This window comes from Triturus cristatus, chromosome 5_2, assembly GCF_964204655.1.
Source record: "Triturus cristatus chromosome 5_2, aTriCri1.1, whole genome shotgun sequence".
Lineage (NCBI taxonomy): Eukaryota > Metazoa > Chordata > Amphibia > Caudata > Salamandridae > Triturus > Triturus cristatus.
The window spans coordinates 132,404,051-132,429,153 of NC_140588.1; positions in this window are offsets into that span (position 1 = coordinate 132,404,051).

The window sequence follows — 25,103 nt, forward strand, 5'->3', positions numbered from 1 at the left end:
AGGTGAATGTTGCAGAGTATTCCGGTGGACAGTGGGAGGTAGGTGTTTTCCCAGGGTATGATGCATAGGGCTGAACCAGGCAGGAACAGGCCATCTGGTGGTGATGGATGCTACTACCTCCTTCCTCACACAGTTATTACCATCCACATCTTACTCCTCTGATACTTCTGCTGTGTCCGGTTTGTCCGGTGTGTGTGGCGGAGTAATGGCTGCATCACTGGGTGCCACTGACTCATCAGGGTGCGAAGGTGATGGGGCTGCATCACTGTGTGCCACTGACACATCAGGGGTCGGAGATGTGTGTGTCGAAGTTCCTGCTGCAGTTATCTGGGACTGGTTCAGTGGCAGCAATGGCAAGATGATGAACTGCAGGGCATGGAAGATCCCAGCTACATCTCACTGGTGTTCAGCCATGGCAGCCATACTTCCAGCCTGCATCTGCTCCATGGTCTCCATTGTCGTCCGCATCTGTGCCAACTCTGTGCTGTCATCACTGGTGCCTGTCTGACTGGACAGTTCCTATATCCGAGTAATGGCCCCAGCGAGGTCAGCCAAGGATTGTCGGTGAGCATGGTGCGGACAGGGGTTGTCCGTAACGGACTGTTTGTGGTCCCTGATGGGACTCAGACACCCACGTATGGACTCAAGTTTGGCTGCCACGAGCTTGAAACCCACCCGAAGCAGATCCGCCAACTCCACCAGGCAACCCAACACTCTGCATTTAAATTCCATGTATTGTTCGTGGGGGTCCTGGGAGACAGCGGTGGTTGTGTGTGTTTCCTGCTGTGTGGTCTGTGCAGGTGGTGGGGTCACTTCGAGGCAGCTGGCCTGCCCTGCTCCTGGGGATGGGGTGCGGAGGCTGTCCATTATCTGTTGGAGGGTGTCTTGACATATGTGCAGGTTGTCCTCTTCATCATCACTGATAGGATTTGTGGTCTGCTCTGCAGTAAGTGTTGATTGTCCCTCTGCAATGTTAAGGGGAGATGCAGGTTAACAGTTTTCCCTGTATGTTGACGCTTTGCAGATGTTTACATACAGACTGCATGACAATGCACATTGTGACAGTTTTGGTGAAGCTGGCTATTTGATGGCAGACAGTGGGATTTTCGACTACATGACGGATGTGTGGTAGTACCCGTACATTATCATCACACAGTGTCAGTCAATGCCAGATTTGAGTGGTCAGTTACTACGCAAGAGCGGAACCTGTGGTGTCCTCTGTCCTGTGGTGTAGGTGTTGCACTTTAACCCCTTCGCTGCTGCGGACATTCCGCTGCAGCGCTGGGGGGGGCAGGGGGGCAGCGCGGTGGGCCTGTGCTCATGACGGAGCCGCTCCGTCATGAGCCACAGTTGAGCTGTGCTCATGACGGAACGGTTCCGTCATGACTCCGCCCATTTGCGTTGTCGCCCCGCACAGGCGGGGAAACAGCGCCGCGCAGGCGGAGCGGCCGCCAACAGGATTGTCATGACGGAACCGTTCCGTCATGAGCACACGCCAACCGTGGCTCATGACGGAACGGTTCCGTCATGAGCGGGGAAGGGGTTAAAACACATTGCCATCATTGCAGATGTTCTGTGATTGCCATGTGTGTGTGCTACATTGTGGGGGAGTTGCCCCTGCAGCTCTGATTTCGTGTACCCTTATCCCTTTGAGGCGGTGGGCCTTTGAATTGTGTGCTTTTCGGGTGCTGAAATGTTTGCGACTTGGGTCATATGTGCTCTTGGACAGATTTTGTGGCCTTGTGCATTGTTCATCTGCTGCGTGTATTGAACGGCATGGGTTGTGGGTGCACGTGGATATGTCAGAGTATGACCTGCTCCTTTACGGATGTGATCCGCACTGGGCCACCTCCATGTCGATTTGTGCACCATGTCATGTATTTTGGCTGATGCCATGCTATCGGTCATGCAGTGTCACTTGCATAGACAGTCAGGCTCACACAGCCACTGCTTTTCTGTATTCATCACATGTGCATGGCTCGGTTGTGTCATTGGTGATTTGGAGGGGGCCCCATATGTGCACATAGTGGACGGGAGCCTACTTGGTGTTCCTATGTGTCCTGCAGTGTGCCAAGGGTGTCAGGGACATGTTCCACAATCATTGTGGGTGTGCAGTGTGCTACACATAATTGTGCATGTGTGCCATTGTGTCAATCTCCCCCCGTCCCCCAGGCCCTGGTGGTTACTCACCCTGTTGCTGTTGGGTCAGGTCCTTTTGAGCTGTGTCCAGGCCCCCAACTCCTGCCACCGTCTCCACACTGATGACTGTGGCCACCATTTGCTCCAGCTCATCCAGCTCTTCCTGTGGCGCAGGAGGCCCACCTCCAGTTTTCCTTGCTGCCTTCCTATTGGCAGCGAGCTTCTCCTTGGTTTGGCTGTACACATCATGCCAGTGCCTCTTGACCTCCTCCATTGACCTCCTCGACACTCCGACTGCATTGACGTTGGTGACGATGGACTGCCACATTTCCGTTTGGGTTGCTAGTGCCGCAGTGGAGGTGACGAACAGTTGTTGATGGTGTTCTATCACCTCCGTGACGATGATCCGGTCTTCCTGAGCACTGAACCCCGTCTTCCTCTTCCTCTTCTCCTTTCCCTTCCCCGAACACGGGGTTCCTGGCTGGCCCTCCGTGGGCTTGTGGAGTTCGGCTTGTCCTCTGCACTCGGTCCGGGTGCATCCATGGTGCTACGCAGTTTGAATAGGTTTTGGTGTTTTTTTTTGTTGCTTTTATAGTGCATTTTCCCGCATGACGCGTGTGAATTGCTGGCCTGTCGTTGGTTTTCGCTGATTTTGGCATTTCAACTTTTTGGGCGTTTGTGTTTCATATTTTTTGTTTGTCGCGTTGGTTTTTATGCGGTCATTTGGCGTGTTATCCTGCTGCTATTGCATGGTGCCGTTGGGTTGGGAATTGGATGTTAAGACGGTGTTATTTTCTCGCGATGGACTGCGATATGCAAAGTTGCGTTAAGCAAAATTTGCGATGGTTATCACACGTTCTCGAGAATATCCCCCATAGTTTTTCCTATAATAACTGTATCTGCTTATAACAGAAGGCATAGTTCAGAATACAATGACATGTATTTGCATGTTGACAATTCTGTTTCACACTGAGAAGCATAGTTCGTTGTGCCTGAGTATATTGTTGTGGTACAGGCATCATTTCAGTCATAGATACTAATCAACATGGGTCTTCTTATCATCCTAAATACCTCAAGAACACCGCCATAGATTCCGTTCTAGGCTCCTCTCATGGCCTGGAGTGCCATAAATCCCAAGATATTGGACCCCTTCTCTGTCCGTTCGCAACCTTCCAGGGAGGGATGACAATTCCAGCTGCTCCCAGTGGGATATAGGACTGATTCTTCCCAATTTCTGGTGTATCCGGAGTGGTCTGCATAGCACTCTCAAACTTGAAACACCGAAGGGATAGTTAGTTCCGGTCGCATAATAACGCTTATTTGATTTGTAGAGTTTCAGAAGATAGTTAGGACATGCTGTCCTCTTAAAGATGGACAATGTATCTGCAGTGGCCTCTCTGAACAAACTGAGAGGTACCAGGTCAAAGAGACTGTCAGACTTAATTTGAGAAATGTGGGAGTTTTGTTTGGAACACAAAATTATCCTGAAAGCAGACTACTTACCTGAGGCAAACAATGTAATAGCACAAAAGGTGTCCCTCTATTGTGGCTGTGTACTAAACGTTTTACCATATTTTATCCTGGCTTTACTGTAATATATCTAGTTGGCTCTCTTTTGTCTCTTATATACGCTTGCATTTTATTTGCTTTTATATAATCTATATTTATTTTTTTATCTTGCTCTTTTAAGGCCTTTTATGTTGAAATAAAGATTTGTTGATTGATTTGTAATAGCAGACTGGAATTCAAGGTGTTTGACATATTTCAGCAATGGGAAACTGAAGGTGGATCTGTTTCAGAGAATTCAGGAGATTTTGGGTCCCTTTGGAGTAGATCTATTTGTTTCAAAGTTGACAACCCGGTTACAGAATTACATAAGTTGGAGACCAAATACAGGTGCAATAGCAATATACGCATTCACACAAGATTGGAGAAAAATGAAGGGTTATGCTTTCCCCCCTTTTTCAATGATACAGAGGGTGCTAGTTGATGTGAAGAGACAGAGATGTCAGATAATACTGTTGACCCTGTTTTGGAAAATACAAGCTTGTTTTCCAACATTATTAGAGATGGTGGCCAAAACTCCATATTTAATTCAGTCGTGCTAAGGACTCTTCAAGGGAGTAGGGTAAGAAGAAAATCCTTTAGTCTTAGCTGGTTTGCTCAACCTTCTAGTATGGAAAATATCAGAAATTAAGGAAGATTCTCAAGCCTTTCCGAAGCAAGAACAGACTTAGTCAATGAGACATGGGCACCTGGTTCTTGGAAGAGATACAGAGAAGCATGGTCAGTATGGCTATGTTGGTTTATGGAAAAAGATTTGGATCCCGTACATGCAGATGAAATAGAAGTGGCTAACTTTTTAGCAGAACTATTTGAGAAAAGATTATCATACAGTACTGTTAATTGCTATAGGTCGGGAGTAGTGGAAGTACATTCTTTGATTGAAAGGATTTCTATTGGTAGAAGCCCTTTAGTTTCCAGAGTGATGGAAGGAGTTAGACTGAGGAGACCACCAAGAGCTAAGTATAAGACTTTATAGGCTGTTTATGTGGTACTAAAACATTTTGAAATTAGGCCATCAAACAAATACTTAAGTGTATGGAAACTGACTTGGAAATAAGCAACCTTGTTATGTTTGCTTTCTTTCAGAAGAGTATCTGATGTTAGAGCTCTAGAAGTATCTAGCAGGTTTTACCAACCAAACGGAGTAATATGGAAAAGGACTAAGACTACGTCAATATTTCACCCAAGGTTTGACAAGATTCCAATGTTAGACAAATGATGTGCAGGTGAAGATCAATTGCTAATCTCCTATGTAAAATCATTTAAAGGTGTTACAAATGCTATGATTGCAAGATGGCTAAAATCGGTAATTAAAGAAGATGCAGGTGTAGATGTATCTAAATTTACGGCTCATTCAACCAGGGGATCCATGGCAAGTAAGCTGTTTATGTCAGGGGGATGATTAGAGGACGTGTTGAAGGCAGCTGATTGGTCTACCACGGACACTTTTCAAAATTTTTATTTTAAAGCTGTAGAACATGCTTCAAGTTCTGACTTGAAAAACTTTGAACATGCATAATGCTAGCCTCCTGTCTTGATATAAAATTGTGATTCTTAAAGATTAACTGAATAAGGAATCGAGATTTAATTAAAGACAAAGGAGGCTAGAATTATATAGAACATGAGAGGAAGTTTCTGGTGGGAAGGGAAAACGGATACACAAGAGTGTTTTGAAATATTTAATAACTTGAGGTTATTAGTTGCTTAGATTTACCTTGGTGAATGTTGGACAGGCCACATGAAGGGCTCGCTCCCCCCCCCGCATGACAGGGCCCAAGCCCCGGACCCCCAGGTGTTACCCACAAAAGCAACCCGCACCCCGTCTCCCGACGGAACTCCTGCCTCCGGACATCCATGTATCATGGGGCCGAACCACTACCGGCTCCCCCGGCCGGATCAGCCGCCATCTTGGACACTGCACCACGAGGCCGCGTGGCCTCAGCTCGACCCTAACCCTGGCCAGGCCCCGACATCCCGGCACCACCATCCACCCAGGAGGTGAACGGACCACTTGGCAGGTCAATGGGAGAAAGAACTGTCGATGGCTCTCCCCCGCCAGGTGCCGATCGCCCTCCAGCTCCCCCGGGCGCTGGCTCCACCCCCCTGCTGGGTGTCTGGACTCCCTCATCCCGGACCTTCCGACCTCCAAGCGCGAGGGTCCGGACATCAAAGGGCGCCAGACCTATAACTAGGGCAGCTCCAGAGCAGGAAGGCAGTTGTATCCTGGAGTCGAGAGACACCGAGAGAACTCAGCCTTGACGGACTACCGGCGCTGCCGTAGCCCTGCCTTGTGAACTATCGTCCTGCCTGCTGGTGCTGCCGCGGCCTTCTACATCCTCCATCCTCGTCGGGACCTGCTGGCGCTGCCGCGGACCGTGTAACGACCACCTTCATCGGGACCTGCTGGCGCTGCCGCGGACCGTATAACGACCACCTTCATCGGGACCTGCTGGCGCTGCCGCGGACCGTGTAACGACCACCTTCATCGGGACCTGCTGGCGCTGCCGCGGACCGTGTAACGACCACCTTCACCGGGACCTGCTGGCGCTGCCGCGGCCCGTCCAAAGCTAGAACATCGAGCTCGAGGATTGTGAGCTATCCATCAGACCATCTCAGCTACCAGATTGGTAACCAGACTGTCCCGCTACCCCCCTTTCCCAAACCAAGAGACTAGAATCGAGGGGACCCCTGAGTCCAGACCTCCTTGTACCATTCCATCGTACCTTAAGAAATCGCTTATAAAGAATGTTAAATCCTATCCTTGTGTGGTGTATATCTGTGGGGGGGAAGTTACGCATCTGTACGATCGCTGGAGACGGCTCTCCCCGGAGACCTCTCCCCTTGTCCTCGGCCGATCCTCCCGGTCCGTCTAACATTGGTGGCCAGCGGCGCGATCCGAATCAACGCGTAATCGTACAGAGAGTAGCTCACCCCACGACAAAACCACGATGTCAACCAAAGAGAGCGGATCCACCGAGAAATTCCAGATGGATAAATTGGAAGAGTACAGCCATCGTGAATTGAAACAATTCTGCATGGAACTAGGCATTGCTACCACCGGCCTGAGTACCAAAGACGATTTTAAGCACGCCATTGAGTCGTGGGCAGAAACCGGGGTCGCCAGATCCCCAGACCAAAACGGTGCAGCATCGAAGAGGAACGCCACGGCTCCCGAGGAGCGAGGAACGGGCCTCTCGCAGGAAGAGATCCAAGAAAGAGAAAAAAACAGACTACATGAGTTAGAAATGGCACGACTCAAAATGGACGGTGAACTAAAATTAGCCGAGCAAAAACTGAACCTAGAACATCTGCGGCTCCGAGAAGAACGGGAAGAAAAACAGAGGCAGAGAGAGCTCGAAGAAAAAAGATTAACATACGAACACGAGCGCAAACTGGCAGAAATAGAACTACGGAAGCAGAACAAAGAACCGGAGGTGCCCGAGCGACCGCGCACCCCGGGAGCGACAGAAAAGAAAGTCCACATCCCCAAGGATGTCGTCCGAGAGTATGTCCAAGAGGACGACATACAACAGTGGTTCAAGGCCTACGAGATCGCCATGACCTCCCACCGGATCGATCGAAGTGACTGGGGAGCCGGCCTATGGGGGAGGTTCGTCAACGAAGGCCGCGATGCCCTGCTACAGCTCCCAGACCATCAGATGTCATCCTATGACCACATGAAGGCTGCCCTCCTCACCCGATATGGGCTCACACCCGAAATGTACCGCCAGAGGTTTCGGGACTGCACCCGGATCCCGGGTACAACTTGGGTGGAATATGTCAACTATTTCAGCCGAGCCTTCGAGGGTTGGATCAAGGGAAGCCACGTAACGACCTACGAGCAACTTTTTAATCTCATGGTGTGGGAGCACCTATCTAACAACTGCTTCGTCGAGCTCAGGCAGCACCTCCTCGACAGTAAATTGACTGACCCACGGCAACTCGCCGCCAAAGCTGACCGGTGGGAAAGCACCCGAGTGGGCCGGAGAGGGCCACACGAGCAGAACCGGAACAACCAAGGTCAGCACCGTCCCCGAGGAGGAGGAGGAGGCCAGGGGCGAGGGAGAGACACCGTCCCGGCCGCTCCCACTGCCAGCACCCCGCCCCCGGCCAGCCGGGGGAACCCCCCGATGCGCCGGGGGTTCCGAGCCAACGTCACGTGTCACCGATGCCAGCGAGTCGGCCACTACGCCAATGACCCGAACTGTCCACAGAACCAAACTCCAAAACCCCGCCAGGTAGCGGCCGCCGCCCTGGGGGGAGAACAAATCTCCAAAGAACAAGAAGAATACGAGCAGGCACAACAAGAGTGGGAACCGGCCGCCATGGTTCTAGCGTGCCTAGGGGGAAAAGACATGGTCCCGCGGGCCCCCCTACCCGCCAACACCAGAAAATATAGCCAGTGGGTGAACATTAATGGGCGCCGGGCCGAAGCCCTACGTGACACAGGGGCCAGTGTGACGGCCGTCCGCTGTCACCTGGTAAAACCAGAGCAGATCCTGCCGAACATTCTCTGCCCCATCCGCTCAGCCGACAATTCCGAGAGTCTATGTCAGATGGCCTGCGTCCCCTTCGAATGGGGAGGGGTCTCCGGCATGTTGAAGGTGACGGTCCGGGATGATGCCCCCGTGGACTGTCTCCTGGGGAATGATCTTGAGAGTTCCCCGTGGGCCGCCGTCGAAAGAAGAGAGCACCTGGGGATGCTGGGCCTCCCGGACTGGGCGTGCGTAACCACCCGGTCCATGGCCGCCCGTGCCATCCCCCAACCGGAAGAACCAGAATGGCCTGCACCTCCTCCCCCGATCGCTCCAGTAGAGGACGCCGACTATACCGACCCCCAGAGCAAAACCCCGAAGGGGTCGCCCAGCCCCAGGACCTTCCCGGCCTGGCTCAGTGGCGTCAAGAGGGGGGGCCCCACCCAGGAACAGTTCCGCCAGGAGCAGAAGACCTGTCCCTCCCTCGAGGGACTCCGCCAGCAAGCCGTCGCCCAGAGCGCATGGGACACCACCGGAGCCCATTGGGTCTATTGGGATAACGACCTGCTATACAGTGAACAGAGAATCGCGGAGTTAGGGGCCAGTCGAGTGCTGGTGGTGCCCCTCCGTTTCAGAGACTTCCTGTTGAATTTGGCCCACGATGTCCCTCTGGCTGGACACCTGGGCCAGGACAAAACCTACAGTCGCCTGGTGACCCACTTTTTCTGGCCGAGGATGCGAAACGACGTCCTCAACCACTGCCGGTCCTGCCCCACGTGCCAGGCCAGCGGGAAGAGCGGCCGCAAGCTCAAAGCACCTCTGCAACCCTTCCCAGTTGTCACCACCCCGTTCGAGAGGGTGGGGATAGACATTGTGGGGCCCCTGGACCCCTGCACAGCACAAGGACATCGGTTCATCCTGGTGCTGGTGGACCACGCCACCCGCTACCCCGAGGCTGTGCCCCTGCGAACTGTAACAGCTCCGGTGGTCGGCCGGGCCTTAATGGGGATCTTCTCCCGGGTGGGCTTCCCCCGAGAAGTCGTCAGCGACCGAGGCACAAACTTTATTTCGAAATATATGAAGTCCCTCTGGCAACAGTCCGGGGTCACCTACCGATTCACGACCCCCTATCATCCTCAAGGAAACGGACTAGTTGAGCGATTCAACCGCACGCTCAAGGGAATGATTGGGGGATTGGAAGAGCCCCTCCGTCGCCAGTGGGATGTACTACTTCCGTGCCTCCTCTTCGCCTATCGAGAAGTTCCCCAGAAGTCACTCGGTTTTAGCCCTTTCGAACTCTTGTACGGGCACCCTGTGCGAGGGCCCCTCAGCCTAGTCAAAGAAGGTTGGGAGATGGCCCCCCTAAAGACCCCTCCAGACGTCTTCAAGTACCTCCTGGCACTACGCAATCAGACCCGGCGATTCAGGGAAATGGCAAAAGCGAATCTTGAGGCCAGTCAGGAGGACATGAAAAAATGGTACGATCAAAATGCCTCCTCCGTCGAATTCGAACCTGGTCAACAAGTGTGGGTGATGTCCCCCACTGAACCATGTGCCTTGCAGGACAAGTGGACGGGGCCCTTCAAAGTGGTCGAACGCAAGAGCCCCGTCACCTATCTCATCGATATGGAGTCTCCCCGGAACCCCCTCCGGGTCCTCCACACCAACAGACTCAAACCCCACTTTGTGCGCTCGGAACTCAGCCTCCTGATGGCTACAGACAGTGGGGCGGAAGAAGACTCCGAGCCTCTCCCTGATCTCCTGAAGACTCAAGAGAAAGATGGTTCCGTGGACGGGGTCCGGCTCTCCGAGGCCCTCACCCCAGAGCAGCGCCAAGGCTGCCGGGACCTCCTGCTGCAGTTTGCTACTTTGTTTTCCCTCACCCCAGGGGTCACCCCATGGTGCTTGCACGACGTGGACACTGGGGACAGTCCCCCTATCAGACACCGGGCATACCGTGTACCAGATCGGGTGCGGGCCTGCATCCAAGAGAAAGTGTCCAAGATGCTCACACTCGCGGTCATCGAGCCCTCGGACAGCCCCTGGGCCAGCCCGGTCGTGCTGGTCCCCAAAGCTGCTGCCCCCGGCACCACTCCTGAACTTCGATTCTGCGTCGACTATCGGGGCTTGAATGCTGTCACCAGGACCGACGCTCATCCCATCCCCCGAGCGGATGAATTGATCGACCGCATGGGGGCTGCCCGCTACCTCAGCATCTTCGACCTGACAGCGGGCTACTGGCAGATCGGTCTCACACCCCGGGCCCAAGAACGGTCCGCCTTTTCTACCCCCGATGGCCACTACCACTTCAAAGTCATGCCCTTCGGCATGAAGAATGCCCCAGCTACTTTTCAGCGACTAGTGAACCAGGTCTTGGCGGGGCTCGAAGAGTTCAGCGCCGCCTACCTGGACGATATCGCTGTGTACAGCCGCCACTGGTCCGACCACCTCCACCACCTCCGAGAGGTCCTGCAGGCCCTCCAGCGGGCCGGCCTCACAATCAAGGCCGGCAAGTACCAAATTGGTCGGGGATCCGTGACCTACCTCGGACACCAGGTGGGAAGCGGTCTGGTGGCCCCTCTGCAACTCAAAATCGCTGCCATCCAGTCCTGGCAACCCCCAGTCACGCAGACCGAGGTCCGAGCCTTCTTGGGACTCACCGGCTACTACCGGCGGTTCGTGAGGGACTATGGCAGCATTGTGGGGCCCCTCACGGGTCTCACGTCCAAAAACCACCCGAAGAGGATTAACTGGACCCCCGACTGTCAAGGGGCCTTCGAGAAGCTGAAAGCCGCCCTGTGCACTGCCCCTGTGCTCCAGGCCCCCGATTACAGTCGGGAATTCATTGTGCAAACAGACGCCTCCGACCACGGCATCGGGGCGGTTCTCTCCCAGCTGAACCCCGAGGGTCTTGACCAGCCGGTGGCCTTCATCAGCAGACGCCTCCTGGCCCGAGAACAGCGCTGGAGCACAATCGAGAGGGAGGCCTTCGCAGTGGTGTGGGCCCTCAAAAAGCTCCGGCCCTATCTCTTCGGTACCCACTTCCGGGTGCAAACCGACCATCGACCCCTGCAGTGGCTAATGCAGATGCGGGGGGAAAACCCAAAACTATTGCGCTGGTCCATCTCCCTGCAGGGGATGGACTTCACTGTGGAACATCGACCGGGCCAAGACCACGCCAACGCAGATGGCCTGTGACGCTTTTTCCGCCTCGACGAGGAGAGTCCCCAAGAGGATGGGTGACTCTCCCCGCCTTCAGCTGGGGGGGACGCATGTTGGACAGGCCACATGAAGGGCTCGCTCCCCCCCCGCATGACAGGGCCCAAGCCCCGGACCCCCAGGTGTTACCCACAAAAGCAACCCGCACCCCGTCTCCCGACGGAACTCCTGCCTCCGGACATCCATGTATCATGGGGCCGAACCACTACCGGCTACCCCGGCCGGATCAGCCGCCATCTTGGACACTGCACCACGAGGCCGCGTGGCCTCAGCTCGACCCTAACCCTGGGCCTGGCCAGGCCCCGACATCCCGGCACCACCATCCACCCAGGAGGTGAACGGACCACTTGGCAGGTCAATGGGAGAAAGAACTGTCGATGGCTCTTCCCCGCCAGGTGCCGATCGCCCTCCAGCTCCCCCGGGCGCTGGCTCCACCCCCCTGCTGGGTGTCTGGACTCCCTCATCCCGGACCTTCTGACCTCCAAGCGCGAGGGTCCGGACATCAAAGGGCGCCAGACCTATAACTAGGGCAGCTCCAGAGCAGGAAGGCAGTTGTATCCTGGAGTCGAGAGACACCGAGAGAACTCAGCCTTGACGGACTACCGGCGCTGCCGTAGCCCTGCCTTGTGAACTATCGTCCTGCCTGCTGGCGCTGCCGCGGCCTTCTACATCCTCCATCCTCGTCGGGACCTGCTGGCGCTGCCGCGGACCGTGTAACGACCACCTTCATCGGGACCTGCTGGCGCTGCCGCGGACCGTGTAACGACCACCTTCATCGGAACCTGCTGGCGCTGCCGCGGACCGTGTAACGACCACCTTCACCGGGACCTGCTGGGGCTGCCGCGGCCCGTCCAAAGCTAGAACATCGAGCTCGAGGATTGTGAGCTATCCATCAGACCATCTCAGCTACCAGATTGGTAACCAGACTGTCCCGCTACCCCCCTTTCCCAAACCAAGAGACTAGAATCGAGGGGACCCCTGAGTCCAGACCTCCTTGTACCATTCCATCGTACCTTAAGAAATCGCTTATAAAGAACGTTAAATCCTATCCTTGTGTGGTGTATATCTGTGGGGGGGAAGTTACGCATCTGTACGATCGCTGGAGACGGCTCTCCCCGGAGACCTCTCCCCTTGTCCTCGGCCGACCCTCCCGGTCCGTCTAACAGTGAACAAAGGGTAAACAGACATGGATAAATGATTTCCTGGTTTAATTTGCAGATACTTAGGTCTGATAAAACATATGAGGCGGAGGAGTAATAGAATAACAAGTTTTATCAGGAAGAATCAAACAAAAGAGGAACAAGATGGAGGACAAGCAGCATTTATGGGACTGACAGATCTGGTTAATTTCAAAGTTCTATTTTAAAAGCCTTTAATTGTGCTGCTCAGAAGGAGTGAATAAAAAATGTATGCATAATACTAGCCTCCTTTTTCTTTAATAAAATCTCAATTCCTTATTCAGTTAAACATTTAGGAAGGAATTGCAATTCCTTCCTACCTTGTTTGGGATATTTTTCACTTAGTTTCTGGTGTACGTGAAGCGGATCACTGACAAAATATCGAGGTACCGAATATCGAGGTACCAAAATATTGACGCAAAAATATCAAAGTCAAGAATATCGACATCCTATCTACATCATGGTAAGTACAAAAATATTGAGGAAAAAAATATCGATGTCAAAAATATAGTTGTAAAAAATATCATTTTTTTAAATGTTAAAAAAATAATGTGAAATAAAGTAAATAATACATATAATTAAAAGAAACATAGTTAAAAATATTAAAACATGTTTAAAAATAATAACTAATACATATAGGTGCCGATTCCGATCCTGTAAAACCCGGGTACAATTCGTCGTACGGAGAGTAATCTCCATACGACTCGTACCCGGGAAATCCACCGTACAATCCAGCAAGTACGATTCGTACAGAAAAACCATTTCCGTATGAATCTTACAAAACCCCGTACGGCTAAAAAATACCTACGAGTCTGAGCCTGGACAGTGCGTACGCGACGTCCGTATGGATTCAGGTAGCGTTTTACGGACCAGCAAGTACGATTCGTCCCTACGTCACTCCGCACAGCTATTTTTTTATGGCTGCCAAAAAAAAAAGCCGGAAAACTGAGTCAGACGCAAAAACGGAGCCCCGGTACGCGACGGACAGCCATGGACCCCATCCTACATGTCATCCCGGCCCTCTTAGCCTACGACCTGGTGCACCGAACCCGACACACATGCCACAGAAGGTGAGAACAACACCCAGGGGTCAAGGGGGGGTGAGGGGCAGGAAACATACCCCCTACCCAAATTAAAACCTACAATATTGAGGACATACATTACCTTAAGGGTCTGGTCACTCCGGGGGGCGTGTCCACCAATCCCTGCGTCACGCAACAACGGAAGTGGACTTGTACGCCTACCCCTATGGCAACACTACAATAGTGATACGCACTGTACTCACACATACATAGTGTGGGTACTGTCCGTAGCACTATATCAGTGGTGCTGTGGGGGTACGCGTGGTACGGACCGTACACACGCCCCCAGAGCGTGTGTACGGTCCGTATCACCATTGTACTGGTGCCATAGGGGTACGCGTGATATGGACCGTACACACGCCCTCAGAGCGTGTGTACGGTCCGTATCACCATTGTAGTGGTGCCGTAGGGGTACGTGTGGTATGGACAGTACACACGCCCTCAGAGCGTGTGTACAGTCTATATCACCATTGTAGTGGTGCCGTAGGGGTACGCGAGGTACGGAATGTACACACGCCCTCAGAGCGTGTGTACGGTCCGTATCACCATTGTAGTGGTGCCGTAGGGGTACGCGTGGTACGGACCGTACACACGCCCTCAGAGCATGTGTACGGTCCGTATCACCATTGTGGCGGTGCCGTAGGGGTAAGCATGGTACGGACCGTACACGCGCCCTCAAAGCGTGTGTATGGTCCGTAACACCATTGGAGTGGTGCCGTAGGGGTACGCGTGGAACGGACCGTACACACGCTCAGAGGACTCCCAGCAGTGGACAGACATGTGAGGGGTGGGTGCAGAGGACTCCCAGCAGTGGACAGAGACATGGGGGTGGGTGCGGAGGACTCCCAGCAGTGGCCTGCAACATGAGGGGTGGGTGCATATCACTCCCAGCAGTGGACAGACATGTGAGGGGTGGGTGCAGATGACTCCCAGCAGTGGACATACATGTGAGGGGTGGGTGCAGAGGACTCCCAGCAGTGGACAGACATATGTGGGTGGGTGCAGAGGACACCCAGCAGTGGACAGACATGGGGGTGGGTGCAGAGGACTCCCAGCAGTGGCCTGCAATATGAGGGGTGGGTGCATATCACTCCCAGCAGTGGACAGACATGTGAGGGGTGGGTGCAGAGGACTCCCAGCAATGGACAGATATGTGAGGAGTGGGTGCATATCGCGCCCAGCAGTGGACAGACATGTGAGGGGTGGGTGCAGAGGACTCCCAGCAGTGGACAGACATGTGAGGGGTGGGTGCAGATCACTCCCAGCAGTGGACAGACATGTGAGGGGTGGGTGCAGAGGACTCCCAGCAGTGGCCTGCAACATGAGGTGGGTGCATATCACTCCCAGCAGTGGACAGACATGTGAGGGGTGGGTGCAGAGGACTTCCAGCAGTGGACAGATATGTGAGTCGTGGGTGCAGAGGACTCCCAGCAGTGGACAGACATGTGAGGGGTGGGTGCAGAGGACTCCCAGCAGTGGACAGACATGTGAGAGGTGGGTGCATATCACTCCCAGCAGTGGACAGACATGTGAGGGGTGGGTGCAGAGGACTCCCAGCAGTGGACAGACATGTGAGGGGTGGGTGCAGAGGACTCCCAGCAGTGGCCTGTAACATGAGGGGTGGGTGCATATCACTCCCTGCAGTGGACAGACATGTGAGGGGTGGGTGCAGAGGACTCCCAGCAGTGGACAGACATGTGAGGGGTGGGTGCATATCACTCCCAGCAGTGGACAGACATGTGAGGGGTGGGTGCAGAGGACTCCCAGCAGTGGACAGACATGTGAGGGGTGGGTGCAGAGGACTCCCAGCAGTGGACAGAGACATGGGGGGTGTACATCATTATCAGATGACCACAACTCCATGGGTGTATGCACGCATCCCTAACTGTGGACAATGATGATAGTGCCATAACCACACATCACTGACAGCAGTGTCCCGCTCCCAGGAGGATGGATGTCACTCCCCCACTGCACGACACACCACATTTGGGTGTGAGGACAAATAACACATGCATACCCACCCCTGGCGGATGCAGCACAATACACACACTGACATCATGCCACAAGACTGTATAGTCATGTCACTGCCTACTAAACTAAGAGAGCCAAAGGGAATACACACTGTCACGCACATCCCAGGACTGATAGGAATGTTCAGGTGCTGGGCCTGCCACCAAGATGTTGTCTCTCATGGAAGGACTAGGGTGGAGTTCCCACAGATACAATGCCCACAATTGTGAGTCAGGTGCCCAAATACCCTGCAGAAAAAGTACCATATGTGTGCTAGGCCGGGAGTACACACATGCCTAGTGCTGAAAAGGGAGAATTTCTCCATGCATGCATTTCGACATACTGAATACACAAGTACAGTGACTAGCAAGGATGGCACAGATGATGCAGCCGGAGACATTGCTGAGCAGGCATGGCCATAGTTGAAGGGATCCGTCACCAACAAAGGAAATGTAGACACAGGTCAGCACAACAATTGTGCAACTCTTTGCAGGGAAGATGTCAGGTGCCACAGAGGAAGGAACACTCCTTGGGACAATGTCTCAAAACCGAAATTACACACACTAACAATGATTCTTTGCAGAGACCTTGTGATGGCACGCAGAAACCATGGTCCACCTCATGACCATCAGAGTAGAACATTTCTCAGAACCATAACACATTACCACTACACCAACTCCAGGAGCCTCAGCACCAACATCAATACCTGAAATGCAATAGTGTGCAAAGTAAAAATAAATGCTTTATTGAGCATTAAAAAAAAAACATGAAATAACACTATATACAAAGGCCAATGGCCAGTCCACAATAGAAGTCCTTGGGGGGACACATGGGCACGCGTCTCCCCTAGCTTGCCTGCACATTGGAACCCTCAAGTTCGTCGACCGGGGGAGCATCATGTGGGGAAGGACCAGGCACCGCAGGGACAGGAGGGGGAAGGGCAGGTGTGGTGGGTGCAGGGGTGGACGTCTCCAATGCAGGGGGTGGGGCGGCGGCAAAGGTGGATGTTAGCACGTCGCTGCACACTGCTGCCAGGGCATCCAGGGTAAGCCCTGCACTGGAAGAAACCCCAGGGCCAACGGAGGGGGGAGTGGCTGAGGGGGGGTGGCCGAGGGATGGGGTGCAGTGCTCGTGGCGGAGGAGGTGGACAGGGGGGGACTTAACTACCCTGGCCGGGGACTTCCTCGCCCGCTTGCGGGGTGGTGTCACAGTGTGGGTGATGGCCAGCTCTTCGGGTGTCAGTTTGGCAGGGGAGTGCTTTTGGAGGGACTGGGTTGTGAGGCCTGCGGACTCAGACTGTGGCTGCGTGCATGTCTTTTTGCCCCAGACCCAATGGGTGTGCCTACATTTCCCTGAGTGTGCGTGACAGGAGGTGTGCGCTTGCCCTTGGTGGTGTAATGCCTGTGTCTGGTGGGGTATGTGCTTGGGAATGTCTGGGTGTGCATGGGACAGGTATGGGAGAGGGAAGTGTGGATGGGGCTGGGGTAGGGGGGGACGAAGCGCTGCAGGAGACTCACTGCTGCCGTCATTGAAGAGTCCATGGACTGCAGAAACCTGCGTTGTTCAGACATCGAGGCTGACATGTCCTCCATGAACGACACCATCTGTGTTAGCAGTGTGGTGTGGCCATGGAGGACAGTCAGCACCAATGCCTGCCCAACCTGCAACTGCCGCAGTATGTCCACAGACTCTGCACTGAGGGCAGCAGGGGTGACAGGGGCAGGGGGTGCGGTGCCTGTCCCGAAGGAGACATGGTGGTGCCCTGCACGGACAGAAGGAACCGGAGCAACTGGGAGGGCGGTGCTGGGAATGGAGGAGGCCGGGACAGATTTTGGGCTGCTGCCAGGTGTTTTAGCATCCTCCGCCACCTCGTTGAGGTCGGCCTCGGACCCGTTTGCGTCGTAGTTGGATTCGCCACCAGACAGGTCCTCTGACTGACTCCCCTCGCCCTCCGTGCCACTGGCTCCCGCAGACTCGCCAGCACTGGTGGCACTGGTGCTGGGTCCCTCATCCAGGTCCGTGCCGGTGTCTCCCTCGGTTTCCAATGATGATGCGGTGGACAAGGTGAAGATACAGAAAAACATCAGTCACCTGTATACATCTGACACATGAGTACAAAAACAATAGGTCACAGTGCATCAGGCAATGCATCATGAGTAACAGCTAGATTACTCCGCACATATGTAAGCCCTGTACTCCCCAGTTGGTAGACCCACCATGCGATCCGCCGGGTCCAGCACCGGATGTCCTGCCACCGTTTTCTGACTTGGGCTAGTCACCGACTGCGACCCCTAGCCAATCTCACGGCCCTGACGATACGCTTCCAGATCCTCCCCTTCTCGTAGGCAGTTACCTGTGAGGATGACAAAGTGAGACAACATCACTACACCTGCTCCATGTCCCAGAGACACACATTTGATCATCGATGATATGTTGAACAGGGCATAGGATGCTGCCAAGGAATCCCATCTTACTCATATCGACATTGGCCTCTGTGGAAACCCCAATGCACTACATGGCATTGAAACTACACAGGTGACAGGAGTGGTACGACACACTCCCTGATCATGGCTCACACTGTGCATCACATGCAACACCAGGATGATGGACAGCACCTCAAAGCAGTTACATGCCCCAGCCCACTGACGCAACCTCAGCAGAGTACACAGACACACACAGGCACAGATCAATCACCTGACATTGGCAACAGCGGATACATACCTCACTCTGCACATGTGCCACTTGCCTGTGGGGTGTCATAGGTGTCGGGCTAGCCCAGCAAGTCAGACACACAGCACGGCTTACTCCTCACATCAGATGGGTAGAGCTGTTGCCTCCTCCATGCAGCTGTGGTGCAACACTTCACATAGACACTCACCCACATGACAAGGAACCTTCACACACATCAGTGTCCAGGAGGGCGTACACATCACTTGGACACTCTCACCACAGCTCCCCTCAACTCATACACATCTGTGGGTGCAGTCACCTGTCACACTGGGGGGACCACTGAATCACCTCAGGACAATAGCCAAAAAATGCCACCAAGGATTTGCCAGGCTGAATGTGTCATGCACTATGCAGTGAATGTCACAGTAAGCCCAATGCAAGTGAGGATTGCACACAGGAATTACTTCATGTTCTGCATGACAGACATAAGACTTCCCCCCCTGGGACCCACTCTAAACCTCATTGCATGTCTGTCACACCTGGACACAATGCCAGAAGTGACAGCCACGAAACAGGTGCACAGTCAAAGGTAGTGGGGTCAGCACTCACCTGCTCCCCTGGTCTCCCATACAGGCTGGGGTACTGTGGGAGGAGGACATTCAGCAAGGCCTCATTCTCCTCCATGGTGAATGGCTGGGCCCTCTCCACAGTCCGCAACATGGTGCCAGAGGAAGCACAGACAGCAGCAGTGTGGTCGACAGGAAAGTTGTGCAGGCAAGTGCCCTCGCATGGGTTCTGGCTGACTTATATCTGTCTTGCTGGGGGCTTTCATTTACAGGAGTACAGAGTGATTGGTCAGAGTCATTTGCATCCTATGTTTCCTCCAATCCATTTAAACATACACCAATGACACGAATTTGCATGGTTCAAATTTTGAGCATCATAGCAAGGCAAACACCACTTTGCAACATTGTAATTTTTGGGCAACTGACTTTTCAAGCCCACATGATGGCCATAGTGCAACTGAAATCTCTGTATCCATGGCAACCAGCATGCATTTTGGGCCTAATACTTGTCCCCTATGTAACTTTTTATTCAAAAAAACATGTACGGTGCATTTCACACATATCCGTACATGTACGGCACCACTACAATAGTGATACGGACCGTACACACACTCTGAGACCGTGTGTACGGTCCGTATCACTATAGTAGTGGTGCCGTAGGAGTACGTGTGTGTGTACGGTCCGTAACACGCGTACTCCTACGGCACCACTACTATAGTGATACGGGCCGTACATACTGTTGTAAATTGAAACAACGATGTGATTAAGCATTTACTAAAGACATTAATTCCCCTTTTATAGAGCATGTTTTCTCTGTTATGTTGACCGAAGTTCGGACTCCATTTTGTACTGTCATGCTTCCACGTGTTCCCCACGAGAAGAGTCCAACCTCTGTGTTAGTTGCTCTTGTAATCTGCCTAGTAACAGTCTATAAATAGCTCCTTTGTCCATCTGGCACATGCCCAGACTTGACCACATCTGTTATCAGTTAGCCTTGCTTGACCATGTTTTCGCGGGCTCAAGGAGTGTGTTAGCTCCGCCCACATATTGATTCAGTATCGAAAATGACCATAAATGGTAATGTTCTTCGGCCTCATGTTGTATCCACCCACTTATGAGCCCCTCTATTGTGTATAAAAGGGGACCGTGTACGCAAGTTCTTTGTGCTACTCTATGCAATACTGAAGAGTGTTGTGTGGATTGTAGGACCACCCTTAAGGGTTAATAAATGCTGTCTTTGTACTTTGCAGTTTCCGTGCCAACTTCCTTATAGATTCCGTTACAGGAGAGCGAACCCTTGTGTCCTGCGGGCCTAGCTGGGGCCTGTATTCATCAATTGGCGCCCGTCACGTGGGGCTCATCGGCGACTCGGATGCTCGAAGGACTGGTCGCGACGACGGTGAGGAATTTGGCCGGGGACGTGATCACTGCCAGCGGCGTCTTAGCCCTGGCATCCCGAGGTTTTTCTTCCTTCCCTTCCGAGCTGACCGTCTGGGTGGCGCCGGTCCCCGACTGAGACCTCTTCTGTCGGTCCTGCCGTGAAAGCCGTTTGGGCGATTGTGGAGCTTGGCAGTTGGAATCTGGACTCTTGATTGGTAAGAACCGGTGTACGGTACTTGCTCCGAGTTTTTGAAGCCCGTCCGGCTATTTGAGTTTGATTTGTGATGACTAGTCATATTTTGTATTTGTCTTTGTGAAAATATATATGCGTTGCAACACATATAGGCAGGTAATGTGGAGAGATTTCTCCGGAGCTGTGTAACTTTGAACGGCGCAACGATTAAGTGCAATTTTTCTATAATACTGCATATTTTGCATTATTTCTGAGCATGCCTGCTTTCAGCGCACTCCGTAAGTGGTGTTGCTGTTTTGGGAACCGGTTGAACCTCGAGGAATCTGCTCCAGCTCCCCCAGAGGGGACTCCTAATAGGGATATGTATGTGAAGCATGGTCTTTCTTCCATAATGTACAGCACAGTATGGAGGAAATATACAAAAAAAGATCCTGAGTTACGATGGCCTTTGTATGGATCGTTTGATATACGTAAGATTGAGTATGTGGAACAGTGTATGTGTAAGCGGCGTGCTCGTCAGGATATGTTTGAGTGTGTGCGGTTGTGGGTGAAGGAGGTGCGTGAGTGAGAGAAGCGTGAGAAAGCGCTGTTTGATAAGGAACAACGGAAGAATGATCATGTGCGAGCCCAGGAAGCGAAGCGTCGGGAAGACAGAGAACTGACAGATAGACAAGAGAAAGAGCGTAGGCTGCAAGTTTCGGGTCAATATGCTGTTCGGCAGCCACTCTATCCTGTCCTTAATAATCTTGATGATGATTTTTATTTACTAGATCGCTCTCCGCCCCCTTATGTTGGCGCATCTGCTCCGAGGCCACAAGATTCCGTCCCGGGTACGGGTAAGGTAGATACGCGGTCCATGTTATCGGCTGAGCATATGGCTGAGCTTCGGCAAATCTCTTTCCGTGCACTTAAGGTTAAGGTGTCCGTGGATGAATTGTTCCATACTTGGGGGTCGTGGCAGGATAGAGAGAGATTGTATTTTTTGAATCATTTCGCTGAGGAAGTGATTGCTGCTTTTCGGAAATATTCTAGTGTCTTTGAGCCTGAAGAAGTGACATCGGATGCTAAAGCATTACATGATGGTGTTTTTTCTCCCTCTAAGGCTTCTGATACGGCTCGGCGGCTATTCGCCTTGCGGGACGCGGTGCTGGCCCATAAAGAAAAAGCGCGCCAACGAGCAGGGGAGGAGACGCAGTCGGATTCGTGTACTACAGAAGGCCACTCATCCACCTCTCAATCAGATAAGAGCGATCTAGTGCATGCTAAGCCAATGCGCGAGGCGGCGCCATTGTATGTTCCTCCTAAGGGAGCGGGGACTAGTTCGGACATTACCTCTGCCGATGCTAAGGGATATTTTGTGTATAGTTGGGTTTATACTCCGTGGCATAGAGCTGATGTGATGGCATTAAAGAATGCGCTGCCTGACCCCCGCAAGAATCCAGCGGCCTTCTATGAAGAAGTCGAGGGGGCCTTGAATTCTTGCGTTATGACTTTAGCAGATATAGACCTGTTCTTTGGCCTTATTCTACCACCGGATATGTGGCGATCTGTCCGAAAGGTAGATGATGTTGCCACTTTTAAGGCTCGGTGGTCTGAACTGGAGGATGAGGATAGGGAGAGGAAGCCTGCGCAGAAACCACCACAGATTATTTTAGATCTCCCTGCTGCTATTGTGGCTAAGCTGAAGACAATTATTCCCCCTAAAAAGATTGACTGGAATATGTTAGCTGCATGTAAACAGAAAGCTGATGAGTCAGTTGCGGACTTCTTTACGCGCTTTGAGGAGACGTTTCATGATTTCAGTGGCCAGTTGCTTACTGACGATACGGGCCGCCACCTTTTTGCGGATAAATATGTGGCCAATCTGCTGCCGTCAGTTGCGGCCCGTTTAAAAGCGAGTGAAAGTTCTTGGTCCTCCGTTACACCGACGGCCCTCCTGACTATCGCCCAGTATTATGAGCGTCAGGAGCAAGAAGCAAAGGGCCAGGAGGAAAAGAAATCGAAAGATTTGAAAACAAAGGTGATGTTGGCACAAGTCTATGGCCCGCCCCGGCGGGGTAGTAATAGAGGTAGGGGAGGATCTTATGGTCCTCCCTCGGGCCGATCTGATCTAAATAGGAACCAATGTGCGTATTGTAAGCAATCGGGTCATTGGGCTAGGGACCGCCCGGTGTTGCATGCATCGCGTCAGGGGCACACCTATGGTGGCCCGCGAGGTAGAGGGGGTTTCTCCAACTTCCGAGGGAATTCTAACGACCAGGCTCGTTTTGACTCTGCTGGGCAGCACCGAGATAGATCAAATGTCTTCGATCGCCAGCATCAGTATCAAGCGTCAGGGATTGACCGGTCGGGGTACCATGACTCTCAGCATGCATAGGAATGCGTTGGATGGGGGTTAGAATCAGTTGAGGTGCCAGTTGATCAGAAGGGCCCTTATGTATCGGCTGAGGTCTTGGGCTCTACTGATCAGTTCCTAGTGGATACAGGAGCGACACGTAGTGCACTGTCTAAGCAATTGGTTCCGGGGGCTCCCCCATCCGGCTTAATGGTCACATCGGTAGGGTTTGACGGTACACTCTCCCGAAGCCCTCTTTCGCAGCCTCTCATGTTTAAAGTTGACTCTTTTTCTGCACCCTGTCCGTTTCTGCTTGCCCCGTACACACCGGACAACATTATGGGTCTTGATATGTTAAAACATTTTAGGGCTACGATCCGCTGCTCCCCTGCTGGTGTACGGGTAATACTGAATGACAATTACCCCCGATCAGAACGGATGTGTACGATGTCAGAGGATGCGCTGTTAGCTACCCTCCCTCGTGCTTTGTGGGCAACTTCGGATACTGATGTAGGACAAATGGTGATTCCACCGGTCCACATTAGCGTCCAGGAGGGGGCGGTGTTACCACGCCTCCCACAGTACCGTATTTCCCAGGAGGGTGAGGAAGCTCTCATACAGATAGTGCAGGATTTGATGGCGGTAGGGGTAGTGGAGGAAGTCCCCTACAACATTTGTAACAGTCCGATCCTTACCATACTGAAAAAGGATACGGATGCCAGAGTTTATCGGTTTATAATTGATTTGAGAGAAGTGAACAAGATCGTGATACCTCAGTACCCGGTGGTTTCCGATATCACGACGTTGCTTACCTTGGTCCCACCTACGGCGACCATGTTCTCAGTGATTGATTTGAAGAATGCTTTCTTTTCCATTCCTATTCACCCTGATAGCCGATATCTTTTTGGGTTTACATTGAATAATAGATCTTATCGTTTCTGTAGGATTCCCCAGGGCTACACAGAAAGCCCTAGCATTTACAGTCAGGCTTTGAAACGACAATTGGATTCCTTTGCTCTGCTCGAGGGTGTCGCCCTCATTCAATATGTCGATGACATCTTGCTGGCGGCTGACACCCTGGAGTTGTGTGAAAAAAGTACGTTATCCTTACTTTCCTTTTTAGCATCCCACAATCATAAGGTATCTAGGAAGAAATTGCAATTCTGTAGACCAAAGGTGACTTATTTGGGTCACCTTTTGTCTAAGGAGGGACGTGCACTCACACCGGATCGTATCCAAGTAATTCTGGATACACCGAGACCGTCCACACAGAAAGATGTGCGTGCATTTCTGGGTCTTGTTTCTTTTTGTAGACAGTGGATATTGGGGTTTTTGCACATAGCTAAGCCATTATTAGCCCTCTTGACAAAGGACACGCCTATCCCAATCCCTTGGTCAGATGAGTGTGATACTGCTTTTCAGCAACTACGGCAGGCCCTTTGTTCAGCACCAGTGTTAGGGACCCCTGATTATGCAAAACCCTTTTCGTTGTATGTGCATGAGAAAGATGGATGTGCATTGTCAGTTTTAGTGCAGATGCACGGTGATAAGCAGCGCCCTTGTGCATATTTTTCGGCTGTACTTGATCCTGTCGCCCGAGCATTACCGGGGTGTTTTCGCTCGGTTGCAGCGACAGCTGTGTCAATACGCCAAAGCGAGGGAATTGTGTTATCCCATAAGCTGTTGGTATTAGTCCCCCATGCTGTCGATGCCCTGCTCAATCAAACGAAGACGCAGCATTTGACCAGCGCCCGTTTAACGGGATATGAGTTGACGCTTTTGGCTCCTCATATTACGTTAAAAAGGTGCGTAACGTTAAACCCGGCAACATTGTTGCCATACCCCGAAACCCAGCCTGAGGTGCGGAAAGCGCATGATTGTATTCTCGTGACTGAAGAACAAACAAAGGGTCGTATTGATCTCCAGGATACGCCCTTTCCAGATGTAGATGGAGAACTGTGGGTGGATGGATCATGTCTGAAGCTACCAGATGGTACGACTTCAGCAGCGTATGCGATTACCACATTGCAAACGATAGTGGAGACAGCACGCATACCACAGAAATCAGCTCAAGCAGCGGAACTGATAGCATTAACACGAGCATGTGAGCTCAGTACAGGATTGTGTGTGAATGTTTATACAGATAGCCGCTATGCTTTCGGAGTAGCGCACGATTTCGGCCTACTCTGGAAGGAGAGAGGGTTTTTAACGTCACATGGAGTACAGATAATGCATGGAGAGTTAGTTCACAATCTTTTAACCGCCCTGGCATACCTAAAGAAAATTGCTA